Genomic DNA, 13,828 nt, shown 5'->3' on the forward strand with positions numbered 1-13,828 from the left:
GAATGATGATAGTTAACAATTATTTATTATATAGTTTCAAATAGCTAAAGAGATGGTTTTGAATCTTCCCAACACAAAGAAATGATAATGGTTTGAGGTTATGGATATGTTAATTACCTTGACTTGATCATTACAGATTATATATGTGTATGGATATATCTATCACACTGTACTCCATAAACATGTACAATTATATCATGTATCAAAAAAAGCATGTTATATTTTAAGTTAAAATTTCATGACCTTCTGGAACTTGCCTTGCACATAAACTATACAATAATCCATTAGTTAATATTTTGCTTTTGTGGCTAATATCAAACAGAAACTAAATTCTTGTGATAAATTATAATCTACTTCTCACATGAAAGAGTGTAAGGTAAATCCAATCAATATATTTAAACATTAGATGCCCTGTCATTTCCAATTTTGATATAGGCTGTTAACACAAGAATCAGAATTATGTTCTGATATGTTAAACGGTTTAATCTGAATTTTAATGATTCACCCCCGACCTCTAGCAATAGACATCTACTTGTAGATGTTCGACAAATATGAAAGATAAGCTCATTTCTCCAGTTATAATGAAACACTGACTCATGTATATAATATGTAGAATTACATTAAAGACCAAGTATTGAGCTTTAGGGGGATATGTGAGATAGTAAGATAGTAAATTAAAAACCTAAGGAAAGGATACTCAGAAAGAAAGAGGAGAAGCAAGAGGACATAGTATCATCTTAGTTAGAAAAAGTATATTTTTTAAAAAAACTTTTATTTTTAGTTCAGGGGCAGATGTTCAGAGTTTGTTATATAGGTACTCACATCATGTGGGTTTGTTGTACAGATTATTTTGTCACTGAGATACTAAGCCTAGTATTCAATAGTTATTTTTTCTGTTCCTCTCCCTCCTCCCACTCTCCACCTTCAAGTAGGCCCCATTGTATGTTCTTACTCTTGTTGTGTCCATGTGTGCAATCATTTAGCTCCCATTTATAAGTGAGAACGTGATATTTGGTTTTCTTTTTTAAAAATCTTTCAGAAACACCTTTTATGTTCCTTTCCAATAACTACTCCCCTCAAAAGCTACCTTATTGTCTTACATGTCATGATTTTTTTTCCATATCATTTCTTTTTTAAAAAATACAGGTGCCATGTCCTATATCCTGGGAGGCATGCAGAATATTTTTCTTAAATTTTCTCCGGGGTCCTGCAGTAGCTTATCTTCAGAGATATGCTTGTTTTTTAATTTCCATACATTATTGGGGAACAGGTGGTGTTTGGTTACATGAGTAAGTTCTTTAGTGGTGATTTGTGAAATTTTGGTGCACCCATCACCTGAGCAGTATACACTGTACCCTATTTGTAGTCTTTTATCCCTCACTCCCTTCCCACCCTTTCCCCTGAGTCCCCAAAGTCCATCGTGTCAGTCTTATGCCTTTGCATCCTCATAGCTTAGCTCCCACTTATGAGTGAGAATGTAGGATGTTGCTTTTCCATTCTTGAGTTACTTCACTTAGAATAATAGTCTCCAATCTCATTCAAGTCGCCGCAAATGCAGTTAATTCATTCCTTTTTATGGCTGAGTAGTATTCTATCATATATATATATATATATATCTCACACAATTTCTTTATCCACTCATTGATTGATGGGCATTTGGGTTGGCTCGACATTATTGCAATTGCAAATTGTGCTGCTATAAACATGCGTGTACAAGTATTTTTTTCGTATAATGACTCCCTTTCCTATGAGTAGATACCCGGTAGTGGGATTGCTGGATCAAATGGTAGTTCTACTTTTAGTTCTTTAAGGACTCGCCACCCTGTACTCCATAGTGGTTGTAATAGTTTATATTCCCACCAGCAGTGCAGAAGTGTGCCCTGTTCACCGCATCCATGCCAACATCTCCTATTTACTGATTTTTTTTATTATGGCCATTCTTGCTGGAGTAAGGTGATATCATATCATGGTTTGATTTGCATTTCCCTGATTATTAGTGATGTTGAATATTTTTTCATATGTTTGTTGGTCATTTGTATATCTTCTTTTGAGAATTGTTTATTCATGTCCTTAGCCCATTTTTTGATGGAATGTTTTTTTTCTTGCTGATTTGTTTGAGTTCGTTGTAGATTCTGGATGTTAGCCCTTTGTCAGATGTATAGACTGTGAAGACTTTTTCCCACTCTGTGGGTTGTCTGTTAACTCTGCTGACTATTCCTTTTGCTGTGCAAAAGCTCTTTAGTTTAATTAAGTCCCAGGATTTTATCTTTGTTGTTATTGCATTTGCTTTTAGGTTCTTGGTCATAAAATCTTTGCCTAAGCCAATGTCTAGAAGGGGTTTTCCAGTGTTATCTTCTAGAATTTTTATAGTTTGAAGTCTTAGATTTAAGTCCTTAATCCATCTTGAATTGAGTTTTAAATAAGGTGAGAGATGAGGATCCAGTTTCATTCTCCTACATGTGGCTAGCCAATTATCCCAGCATCATTTTTTGAAAAGGGTGTCCTTTCTCCACTTTATGTTTTTGTTTGCTTTGTCAAAGATCAGTTGGCTGTAAGCATTTGAGTTCATTTGGGTTCTCTGTTCTGTTTCATTGATCCATGTGCCTATTTTTATACCAGTACCATGCTGTTTTGGTGACTACAGCCTTACAATATAGTTTAAAATCAGGTAATGTGATGCCTCCAGATTTGTACTTTTTGCTTAGTCTTCCTTTGGCTATGTGGGCTCTTTGTTGGTTCCATATGAATTTTAGATTTTTTTTTTCTAATTCTGTGAAGAATGATGGTTGGTATTCTGATGGAGACTGCATTGAATTTGTAGATTGCTTTTATCAGTATGGTCATTTTTACAATATTGATTCTACTCATCCATGAGCAAGGGATGTGTTTTCATTTGTTTGTGTCATCTATGATTTCTTTCAACAGTGTTTTGTAGTTTTCCTTTAGAGGTTTTTAGACTCCTTGGTTAGGTACATTCCTAAGTATTTTATGTTTTTTGCAGCTATTGTAAAAGGGGTTGAGTTCTTGATTGATTGTCAGCTTGGTCACTCTTGGTGTATAGAAGAGCTATTGATTTGTGTACATTAATTTTGTATCTGGAAACTTTGCTAAATTATCAGTTCTAGGAGCTTTCTGGAGGAGTCTTTAGGGTTTTCTAGGTAAATGATCATATCATCAGCAAACAGCGACAGTTTGACTTCCTCTTTACTGATTTGGATGGCCTTTATTCCTTTCTCTTGTCGGATTGCTCTGGCTAGGACTTCCAGTACTGTGTTGAAGAGGAGTAGTGAGAGTAAACATTCTTGTCTTCTTCCAGTTCTCAGAGGGAATGCTTTAATTTTTTCTTCTTTCAGTATATGTTGGCTGTGGGTTTGTCATAGATGGCTTTTATTACATTGACGTATGTCCCTTATATAGCAATTTTGCTGAGAGTTTTAATCATAAAGAGATGCTAGATTTTTGTCAAATACTTTTTTCTGCATTTATGGAGATAATCATGTGATTTTTGTTTTTAATGCTGTTAATGTGGTATATCATATTTATTGACTTATGTTAAATCATCTTTGCATCCCTGTATAAAACCCTCTTGTTCATGATGAATTATCTTTTTGATATGTTGTTGGATTCTGTTAGACAGTATTTTGTAAAGGATTTTAGCATCTATGTTCATCAAGGATATTGGTCTGTAATTTTCTTTTTTGGTTATGTCCTTTACTGCTTTTGGTATTAGGGTGATACTGGCTTCATAGAATGATTTAGGGAGGGGGTCCTTCTTTCTCTATCTTGTGGAATAGTGTCAATAGGATTGGTACCAATTTATCTTTGAATATCTGGTAAAATTTATCTGTGAATCCATCTGGTCCTGGACATTTTGTTGTTGTTGTTGTTAATTCTTGAATTACCATTTCAGTCTCTGCTTGTTTTTGGTCTGTTCAGGTTATCTAATTCTTCCTGGTTTAAGCTAGGAAGGTTGTATCTTTCCAAGAATTTATTCATCTATTCTTGGTTTTCTAGTTTATGCACATAAAGTTGTTCATTGTAGGCTTGTATGATCTTTTGCATTTCTGTGGTGTCAGTTGTAATATCTCCCGTTTCATTTCTTATTGACCTCATTTAGATTTTCTCTCTTCTTTTCTTGGTTAATCTTGCTAACGATCTATCAGTTTTACTTATCTTTCCAAAGAACCAGCTTGTTTCATTTAACTTTTGTTTTTTTTTTGCTCCAATTTCATTTAGTTCTGCTCTGATCTTGGTTATTTCCATTCTTTTGCTGGGTATGGGTTTCTTTTGTTCTTGTTTCTCTATTTTCTTGAGGTGTGACCTTAGATTGTCAATTTGTGCTCTTTCAGACTTTTTGATGTAGGCATTTAGGGCTATGAACTTTCCTTTTAGCACCACCTTGACTGTGTCCCAGAGGTTTTGATAGGTTTTCTCACTACTTTCATTTGGTTTGAAGAATTTTTTAATTTTAACTTTGATATATTTTTAACTCAATGATCATTAAGGAGTAGGTTATTTAATTTCCATGTATTTGCATGGTTTTGGAGGTTCCTTTTGGAGTTTATTTCCAGTTTTATTCCACTGTAGTCTGAGAGAGTGCTTGATATAATTTCAGTTTTCTTAAAATTGAGAATCGTTTTGTGCTCTATCATGTAGTCTATCTTGGAGAAAGTTCCATGTGCTGTTGAATAGAATGTGTATTTATGGTTGTTGGATGGAATGCTCTGTATATAGCTGTTAAGTCCATTTGTTCCAGGGTATAGTTTAAATCCATTGTTTCTTTGTTGACTTTCTGTCTTGATGACCTGTCTAGTGCTGTCAGCGGAGTATTGAAGCGTTATTGTGTTGCTATCTCATTACTTAGGTCTATTAGTAATTGCTTTGTAAAATTGGGAGCTTCAGTGTTAGGTGCATATATGTTTAGGATTGTGATATTTTCCTGTTGGACAAGGCCTTTTACCATCATAGACTGTCCCTCTTTGTCTCTTTTAACCATTGTTGTTTTAAAATTTGTTTTGTCTGATATAAGAATAGCTACCCTGGCTTGCTTTTGGTGTCCATGAAATGTGTTTTTCCACCCCTTTACTTTAAGATTATGTGAGTCTTTATGTGTTAGGTGAGTCTCCCGAAGGTAGCAGATAGTTGGTGAGTTCTTATCCATTCTGAAGTTCTGTATCTTTTAAGAGGAGCCTTTAGGCCATTTACATTCAATGTTAGTATTGAGATATGAGGTACCATTCCATTCATCATGCTATTTGTTGCCTGTGTACCTTTTTTTTTTTTTTTTTGCTTTTTAACTTGTATTTTTGTTTTATAGATCCTGTGTGATTTATGCTTTAACGAGGTCCTTTTTGATGTGTTTCCAGCATTTATTTCAAGATTTAGAGCCCCTTTTAGCAGTTCTTGTAGTGGTGGCTTGGTAATGGTGAATTCTGTCATCATTTGTCTGAAAAAGACTGTATCTTTTCTTCATGTATGATGCTTAGTTTAGCTGGATACAAATTTCTTGCCTGATAATTGTTTTATTTGAGGAGGCTGAAGATAGGGCCCCAATCCCTTCTAGCTTATAAGGATTCTGCTGAGAAATCTGCTGTTAATCTGATAGGTTTTCCTTTATAGGTTACCTGGTTTTTTTGTCTCACAGCTCTTAAGATTCTTTCCTTTATCTTAACTTTAGATAACCTGATGACAGTGTGGCTAGGCAATAATATTTTTGCGATGAGTTTTCCAGGTGTTCTGTGTGCTTCTTGTATTTGGATTTCTAGGTCTCTAGCAAGGCTGGGGAAGTTTTCCTTGATTAGTCCCCCAAATATGTTTTCCAAACTTTTAGATTTCTCTTCTTCCTCAGGAACACCAATTATCTTAGGTTTGGTTGTTTAACATAATCCCAGACTTCTTGGAGGCTTTGTTCATATTTTCTTATTCTTTTTTCTTTGTCTTTGTTGGATTGGGTTAATTCAAAGGCCTTGTCTTTAAGCTCTGAATTTCTTTCTTTTACTTGTTCAGTTCTATTGGTGAGATTTTCCAGAGCATTTTGCATTTCTGTAAGTGTGTCCAATGTTTCCTGAAGTTTTTATTGTTTTTTCTTAATGTTGTCTATTTCTTTGAATATTTCTCCCTTCACTTCTTGTATCATTTTTTTGGGTTTCCTTGCGGCTTCGCCTTTCTCTCGTGCTTCCCTGATTAGCTTAATAACTAACCTCCCGAATTCTTTTTCAGGTAAATCAGGAGTTTCTTTCTGGTTTGGATTCACTGCTAGTGAGCTAGTGTGATTTTTTGGGGGGTGTTTTAGAACCTTGTTTTGTCATATTACCAGAGTTGGTTTTCTGGTTCCTTCTCATTTGGGTAGCTCTGTCAGAGGGGAGGTCTAGGCCTGAAGGCTGTTGTTTAGATTCTTTTATCCCACAGTATGTTCCCTTGAAGTAGTGCTCTCTCCCTTTTCCTATGGATGTGGCTTCCTGACAGATGAGCTGCAGTGATTGTTGTCTCTCTTATGGGTCTAGCCATCCACCAAATTTACCTGGCTCTGGGCTGGTACTGGGGGTTGGTCGTCTGCACAGCAGAGTCCTGTGATGTGAACCATCCTTGGGTCTCTCAGCCGCAGATACCAGCACCTGTTCTAGTGGAGGTGGTAGGGGGGTGAAATAGGCTGTGAGGGTTCTTAGCTTAGGTGATTTAATCTTCTATTTTTGTGCTGGTTGGCCTCCTGCCAGGGGGTGGTGCTTTCCAGAGAGCATCAGTTGTGGTAGTATGGGGAGGAAACAGTGGTGGGTGGGGCCCTAGAACTCCCAAGAGTATATGCCCCTTGTCTTCAGCTACCAGGGTGCGTAGGGAAGGCCCATCAGGTGGGGGCAGGGCTAGGCGTGTTTAAACTTAGACTTTCCTTGGACGGTCTTGCTGGGGCTGCTGTGGAGGATGGGGGTGAGGTTCCCGGGTCAATGGAATTGTGTACCTAGGAGGATTATGGCTGCCTCTGCTGAGTCATGCAGGTTGTCAGGGAAGTGGGGGGGAAAGCTGGCAGTTACAGGCCTCACCTGTCTCCAAAACAATCAGAAAGGCTGGTCTGACCTGCACCTTGCTTCCTCTAACAGCATTGTGTGTTTCTGGGCCGTGGGTGAGCAGGGCTTGAGAACTTGCCCCAGGATACCGCCTCAGCTTTGAAAGAAAAGGGCTTTGATTCTTCCCCTGCCCGTGGAATCTGCATATCGGATTCATGACCTCTGCGGAGTTCTGGCCAGGAGGCTTTTCTATCAGTTCTAATTGTTACAAAATTCAGCTGGAGATTTCCTTCTCCGTGTGGCCTTTTCCCAGTGCCTCTGGCCGCCCTCCTGAAGGTCCTCTGTGAGGTCAGGCAAAAACGGCTTGGTAGGGGACCCAGCGAGCTTCCGGGGGTTTTCCTGCTGCCTCCTCTACCCCTGTATTATGCTGGGCTCTCTAAATTGACTCAGCTCCAGGTAAGGTCAAAATCTTCTCTTGTAATCTAGGCCTTCAGCGTCCGGCCATCTCCCTTTCCCACTTCCACAGTTTGGGCATCACAGTATTTGTGGTGTCTGCTGGGTCCTGCAGGAGCAATCCGCTTCCTTCAGGGGGGTCTGTGGAGCCTCTCAGGTTTCCTGATTTATTCCATCAGTCGTTCTGGAGCAAAAATTCATGATGCGAGCCTCCACATGCTGCTCTGTCCGTGCAAGTCAGAGCTGCAATCTAGTCCTGCCTCCTGTCTGCCATGATCCCTGTGATATTTGGTTTTCTGTTCCTATGTTAGTTTCCTAATAATGGTCTCCAGCTCTACCCATGTTGCTGCAAAGGACATGATCTCATTCTTTTGTATGGCTGCATAGTATTCCATGGTGTATTTATTGTACCACATTTATTTTATCCGGTCTGCCATTGATGGGCACTTGATTCCTTTTTTTTTTTTTTTTTGCTATTGTGAATAGTGGTGCAATGAACGTATGGATACATGTGTCTTTATAACAGAACAATTTATATTTCTTTGCGTATATATCCAGTAATGGGATTGCTGGGTCAAATGGTATTTCTATTTTTAGGTCTTTGAGGAATTGCCACATGGTCTTTCACAATGGTTGAACTAATTTACACTCCCAGTGTATAAGTGCTCCTTTTTCTCTGCAACCTCACCAGCATCTGTTATTTTTTCACTTTTTATTAATAGTCATTCTGACTGGTGCTACTGGGTCTCTCATGGTGGTTTTGATTTGCATTTCTGTAATGACCAGTGATGTTGAGCTTTTTTTGGTATCACTGTTGGCCACATGTATGTCTTCTTTTGAAAGGTGTCTGTTCATGCCCTTTGTCTGCTTTTTAATGGGGCTACTTTCTTTCTTTTAATGTTTTTTTAGGTTCCTTATAGATGCTTAATATTAGACCTTTTTGGTCTAATATACATGGTTTGCAAAAATTTTCTTCCATTCTGTAGATTGTCTGTTCACTCTGTTTAGATAGTTTCTTTTGTTGTGCAGAAGCTCTTAAGTTTAATTAGGTCCCATTTGTTAATTTTTGCTTTTGTTGCAATTGTTTTGAGGTCTTCATCATAAAATATTTGCCTATTTCTCTGTCCTGAATCATATTGCCTAGGTCGTCTTCCAGGATTTTTATAGTTTTTTAGGTTTTACATTTAAGTCTTCAATCCATCTTGTGTTGATTTTTGTATGTGGCATAAGGAAGGGGTCCAATTTCAATTTTCTGCATATGACTAGCCAGTTATCCCAGCACAATTTATTGAATAGGGAGTCCTTTCCTCATTACTCATTTTTGTCAGCGTTGTCAAAGATCAGATGATTGTAGGTGTGCAGCCTTATTTCTCGGCTCTCCACTCTGTTCCATTGGTCTATGTGTCTGTGTTTGTACTAGTACCATGCTGTTTTGTTACTGTAGCCCTGTAGTGTAGCTTGAAGTTTAGTAGCATGATGCTTCCTGCTTTGTTTTTTTTTTTTTTTGCTTAGGATTGCCTGGGCTATTCAGACTTTTTTTTTTTTTAACTTTATACAAACTTTTAAATAGTTTATTTTTCTAGTTCTGTGAAGAGTGTCATAGGTGGTTTGACAGGAATAGCACTGAATCTGTAAATTGCTTTGATCAGTATGGCCAGTTTAATGATATTGGTTCTTTCTATCCATGAGCATGGAATGTTTTTCCATTTGTTTGTATCATCTCTGATTTCTTTGAGCAGTGTTTTGTAGTTCTACTTGTAGAGATCTTTCACCTCCATGGTTAGCTGTATTCCTGGGTATTTTATCACAGCAATTGTGAATGAGACTGCCTTCCTGATTTGACTTTCATCTTGGGTGTCATTAGTTTATAACAATACTAGTGATTTCTGCACATTAATTTTGTATCCTGAAACTTTGCTAAAGTTTTTTTTTTTTTTATTAGCTCAAGGAGATTTTGGTATTTGGTATTAGGATAATGCTGGCCTCATATCCCTTCTCAATTTTCTGAAATAGTTTCAGTAGAAATGTTAACTCTCTTTGTAACAGCACTTTGTACAACTGGTCCAGTCCTGATAGGCTATTTATTACTGATTCAGTTTTGGAGCCTGTTAATTGTCTATTCGGGGAATCAATTTCTTTTTGGTTCTGTCTCGGGAGGGTATATGTGTCCAGGAATTTATCCATCTCTTCTAGGTTTTCTAGATTGTGTGCACAGAGGTGTTCATAGTAGTCTCTGATGGTTGTTTGTATTTCTGTGTGGTCAGCGGTAACATCCCCTTTGCCATTTCTAATTGTGTTTATTTGGATCTTCTCTTTTTTCTTCTTTATTAATCTAGCTAGTGGCCTGTCTTATTATTTTTTTCAGAAAACAAGCTCCTAGATTTGTGGATCTTTTAAGTGTTTTTTCGTGTCTTGATCTCTTTCGATTAAGCTCTGATTTTTTTTCCTGTCTTCTGCTAGCTTTTAGTTTGCTTTTGCTTCTCTAGTTCTTTTAGTTGTGATCTTAGGTAGTTAATTTGAGATTATTCTCACTTTTTTGATGTAGGCATTTAGTGCTATAAATTTCCATCTTAATATTGCCTTAGCTGTGTCCCAGAGATTCTGGTATGTTGTATCTTTGTTCTCGTTAGTTTCAAAGAACTTCTTGATTTCTGCCTTAATTTCATTATTTACTCAAATGTCATTCAGGAGCAGGTTGTTTAATTTCCATGTATTTGGATGGTTTTAAGCAATTTTTAAAGTATTGATTTCTATTTTTATTGCACTGGGGTCCAAGAGTATGTTTAGCATGATTTCTGTTGTTTTGAATTTGCTGAGGATTGTTTTATGTCTGATTATGTGTCCAATTTTAGAGTATGGGCCATGTAGTGATGGGAAGAATTTATATTCTGTTGTTTTTGGGTGCAGAGTTCTGTAGAGGTCTATAAAATCCATTTGGTCCAATGTTGAGTTTAGGTCCTAAATATCTTTGTTAATTTTCTGCCTCAGTGATCTGTTTAATACTGTTAGTGGAGTGTTGAAGTCTCCCAGTATTATTGTGTGGGAGTCTAAGTCTCTTTGTAGATTTCTAAGAACTTGCTTTAGGAATCTGGGTGCTTCTGTGTTGGGTGCATATATATTTACCATAGTTAGGTTTTCTTGTTGAATTGAACCCTTTACTATTATGTAATTGTCTTTTTTGATATTTGTTGGTTTCAAGTCTGAAAAAAATGATGGTTAGATGCCACAAAACAGGTGGCAATGTCTTAACCATATGTGTCTTGTCATGCCCGAGGGCCTCTTCCATCCTTGTTAAGGAGTGCGGTAACCTTTTCTCCTTTCATACAATGCAGGAAAAGTTTCAAGTTGTAATTGGTGCCAAAGAATTTGGGATAAAAAGCTTCCTTAAATTTATCAAGAAAAAAGGGAAGGTATACTTAGGAGAGTAATATCAATATGTATATGAAGAATAAGAAGGGATAAGATTAGATATTTAAACAGTTTAAAGAATATTTAATATAGAAAATTATTATAGACAACATAGGATAGAATTTTGGCAGGAAGTATGGTACAGATTGTAGTTAGTCTGTATTAAGAATAGATTAATCTGTTAATCAGTTGATATGTATTAATCAAATAAGAAGAATAAAAGACCATGGAGTATGCTTAAAAAAAGCTGGATAGTATACTCTTTTGTCATTTTCCTCTTTCTCCCGCTGAAGACCTGCATGCCAGTGTAATGGCTGGAGCATCAGCAGTTCTTATACCAACTGAGAGACCTTGAAAATAAAGTCATGAATGGAGGAATATAGCAGAAAGGTAGAAGCATGGATTTCTAAAGACACTGTGGCGCTGTCAGTTTAGACCTAGGTTTCAAGCTTAGCTTCTTTACATAAAAGAAAAAATAAACTTCTATCATGGTTTAGAAAATCCTATTTTTTATTTCTGTTTTATGCAGCTGAACTTATTCTTTCTAGTAAAACTGATTTTGTATCTCCAAGCCCCTTGAATTTCTACAAAGTGTTTGTTACTAGTAGGCTTCTAAAGGGAAAGAGAATGGGAAACTGATCTGATGCACTGTCTTTTCAATGCGTATCAGTGAGTTGTTCTGCTTTTATATTAAGCAGAGGAAGCATATCGTGAGCACTTAACGAGTTGACTTTTTTCAACGTTAATGGAAGTATGTGTGGTCATGAAGAAAGATTTTGTAATTAGATACTGACCAGAGGTATACTGAAGCACATTGGCTAGGTTATACTGTGGTGACAAACCACCAAAATTTCAGTAGCTTAAAGCAACACAACTTATTTCTTGCTCACTGTACATGTTCAACATGATTTGACCGGGATTCTTTTCCATATAGCCACTCCACATCATATGCTATCTCCTTTGCACAGCAGGGGAAGAATGGGCTAGAGAGTTGGGCACTATTATTTGCCACTGGTGACTCGCATATTCCCTCACATCTCATTTACTAGAATTAGTTACATGACCATGACTAACTCCAAGAAATGAAGCAGTATAGGCTTCCTCATACACAGAAGTGGGAAAGAACTGGATATTTAAGAACATTAATTATATCTACTACTCTACTAAAACATAAAATAACCTGTGCAAACACTTCCAATGCACAAATATGTTTTTATCTTTTGTTAAATTAATTTCTTTAGAAAGGTTTTCCTCTAAAAAGAACAAAATAAACCATTGCCAGATGAGAATTTCTACAAGATTAATCTCTCTTCAGCAGGTGAAAGACACTTTAACTGAGAAATAGCAAGTTTAAGAAACAGATGAGCACTAAATCTTAAAGATTCACAAACACCCACACAAGTTTATTCATGCATTCATTCTGTAGACACTGATTGAGCATCTGCTAAATGAGGTTCTGATGAAACCTATTGAAATTAGAATGTAGGGTGTCAGATTTAAAAAGGGGAAATGGACATGACTCTAAATATTTCCAAAATTCTTTCTCTAAATAGAATTTTATTCAAAATAACAGAAACTACATTACAATCTCCAAATACATTTACATTACCAGATAGTTCTTAGAAACTAATTATATTACTATGATTAAAAATACCACAGTGACATTTATCCCAATTGGGAAACATTTAACAGAATATATTTAAGAAAACACATCAGAATCTCTGGGAATAAGGTACTGAGAAGACTTTCCTACTAGCTGACTCTAGCTAGCTGCATACACGTTTCATAATAATAACTTAGCAATATGGTTATTTTCCACAAAATAGAAAATTCACTGGTTTTTAATTTAAGTGATATCAATCTACTTCTTTTTGTTTTCTTACATGGTATTTATTGAACTGTTCTACATAAAGTATCACTGTATCAGAATCTCTTATGATAGATTAATAGTAATATAAGTCAACATTTCAAATATCAACTTGAATAAAATCTCTGATGGGAAACTTCTCAATAGATAGGTTGCCAATTATACTTTTATGTTCTATATGTGTTGGTATAACACTTATGGAAAGATTTGAAAAAGTATTTTTCCAAATTCTGATTATTTTCTTAGGATAGATGACTTGAAATGGAAATATTAGTTCAAATTTATTAGAACATAAATTTAAAAGAATAAATTCAACACATACTTTCAAATTGTTTCCAGACAGAAACTTATACTAATTTGTATTCCAACATATAATCAGTCTACTGATGGCTCTTTATTTTGGTTAAAAACTTTATCAAAAATTATTCTTTCTTTAATATTCCATTGCTTTCATCTTGAGAAGGTACTTCTCCATTCAGAAACCGTTATTACTTACCTATATTTAATTCTAGTATTATGATTTTGTTTTACTCTATTGCCTTCAATCTATTTAAGTAGTATTTACTTTATTCCTTTAAGCTGTAGGTTTTTGAGAGCAACGACTTTCCTATATACCTTTTAAACAAGTGTCTGTCTTGTGGTGGATATGGTGTGAATATTTCTAGGATAAATGGGGACTATGGTGGCTTTTACCTTTAGAACATCTGATGAATTTTCTATGCCTGAACATGATTTTTCAAATCAATTTTGTTTTAGACAAAACGACATTTTTATTTTTTAATTATGAAAACATAGCTATGTTAATTTCATATTTTCTGGTGTGTTTAAATATACATCCAAAAACGGACTAATATCCAGAATCCACAAGGAACTAAAAAAAATCAGCAAGAAAAAAACAATCCCTTCAAAAAGTGGGCTAAGGACATGAATAGACAATTCCCAAAAGAAGATATACAAATGGCCAATGAACATGAAAAAACACTCAACATCACTAATTATCAGGGAAATACAAATCAAAACCACAATGCAATACCACCTTACTTTTGCAAGAATGACCAATAATAAAAAAAAAAAAAATGTTGGCATAGATGTGGTAAAACGG

The 13,828-nt window shown here is 35.9% G+C and overlaps 1 non-coding gene across 1 annotated transcript; it reads right to left on the reverse strand.

Moving 5' to 3' along the window:
* Window positions 1-10,655: 10,655 nt before the first annotated feature.
* On the reverse strand, window positions 10,656-10,781 carry LOC129471757 (U6atac minor spliceosomal RNA). The gene has a single exon (XR_008653718.1). It is a non-coding gene; the product is annotated as a U6atac minor spliceosomal RNA (small nuclear RNA).
* Between the last annotated feature and the right edge of the window lie 3,047 nt (window positions 10,782-13,828).

This window comes from Symphalangus syndactylus, chromosome 21, assembly GCF_028878055.3.
Source record: "Symphalangus syndactylus isolate Jambi chromosome 21, NHGRI_mSymSyn1-v2.1_pri, whole genome shotgun sequence".
NCBI classification, from domain to species: domain Eukaryota; kingdom Metazoa; phylum Chordata; class Mammalia; order Primates; family Hylobatidae; genus Symphalangus; species Symphalangus syndactylus.